Below are 1,818 nucleotides of genomic sequence, written 5' to 3' on the forward strand. Positions count from 1 at the left end.
ATATATATATATATATATATATATATATTAAAGAAGAAACCACGTGCAATGACGGGGCCTCTTCTCAAAGCTAGAAAATGCTTTATCCTTTCTCTCTTTTTCTCAGGTTTTTCTCACCTCAATATTTATTTTTGATTTTTGATATTCACTAATTACTTCAACCTACTCATGTTCCCTCTAAATAATTGATCTTTTAACTCTCATTATTTCTCTCTTTTCGGTTATAATTTTTCATCTTCTCTTCATGGTATACCTCTATGATAATATATCTATCAATCTCTCAATTCTTCTTCTCTATTTAGTTATAATTTTGTGGAGGCGATTTGTGTTTTTGTTGATTTGAGGCGTCATTCAATAAGACAAATCATGGTATGGGTTTTTGCTTATGTAAGTATAGTATTTCGTGTTTTAATCGGAGACATTCACACTAAAGCTGAAATTATGTAGGCATATGAATATTTTTTGTATGGATAAAGTGGCATATGAATCCTTGATGAAATAAGGTAATATTGTTTAAGCATAACAATCTCTCAATTCTTCCTTTATTCAGTTTTTGTGGAGGTGATTTGCATTTTTGTTGATTTTAGGCGTCATTAAAGAAGACATATATGATATGGGTTTTTGTTGATGTAAGTATACTACTTCGTCTCTTTATTTGAGACATTTACACTAAAATTGGAATTATGCAAGCATATGAATCCTTTTTTGTGTGGATAAAGTGACATATGAATTATTGATGAAATAAGATAACATTTTTTAAGCATATGTAGAACATAAAAATAAGTATTTTTTTTGTTTGTTTATCCATGAACTTGATAAACATTATGCTACAATATTTTTGCATTGATGCTAGAAGAGTGTATCAAGAAAGATGGTTTATGATTTTTTAAGATTTGTAATCTTTCATATAGCTTTTAAGATATCGATGTTGATCGGTCTATTGCGATTTTTTTCTTCTTTAGCATTGGGCTTGAAAATTATTTTCTAATATTTTTACTTCTTAAAGGAGAAACCAAACATAATAAGTTGTTATCCTCTAAATATTAGAAACATATCATTATTTTTTCTTAGATTTTTGATTTTTTAAAATATTTGATATATGTAAAAGACTTTTCCATTCTATATTTAAAACATGAAATTCATTAGGATAAGGTTCTTTTGAATATTTTAAAAAGTTTAACCTACAACCTTTTCATCTTCATTCTTGGAGGTGAAACCTCCAAACCCTTCGATGTGCTCCTCTAAACATTAGAAACCTATCATTCTGTTTTTTTAGATTTTTGATTTTTCTAAAATATTTGATATATATATGAAAGACTTTCCTGTCCCTGTATTTAAAACATGAAATTCATTAGGATAAGGTTCTTTTGGTAATTTTAAAAAGTTTAACCTACAACCTTTTCATCTTCATTCTTGGAGGTGAGACCTACAAACCCTTCCATGTGCTGCTCTATGATTTGTCCATCAATAAATCTATTTTTCTTCTTCTCTAACATTTGAAGTATTCTTTATTTTACAAACCACTATTATTCAACAAAATCATTTTTCAGGTAAACTTTTTTCACTCTCTCCATCACTTGATTTCTTCTTTGCATGTATATATATTATATTATTTAGAAAACAATATATTTATTAAATGATTGATCATACAAGTTTCCATTATTTTTGTTTTGTACGCCTTACATATTGACTTTTACTATTTTCAAGTAAAATAAAATACGTCATATAAGAATTAATATACCAAATTTATATCAATATATAAAACTTAAAAAACTTGTTAATCGGTTAAAATCAATATATAGATATAAATGAAATTAA

Source organism: Cynara cardunculus (genome assembly GCF_001531365.2).
Source record: "Cynara cardunculus var. scolymus isolate 2C chromosome LG 1, CcrdV1, whole genome shotgun sequence".
In the NCBI taxonomy this organism is placed as follows: Eukaryota; Viridiplantae; Streptophyta; class Magnoliopsida; order Asterales; family Asteraceae; genus Cynara; species Cynara cardunculus.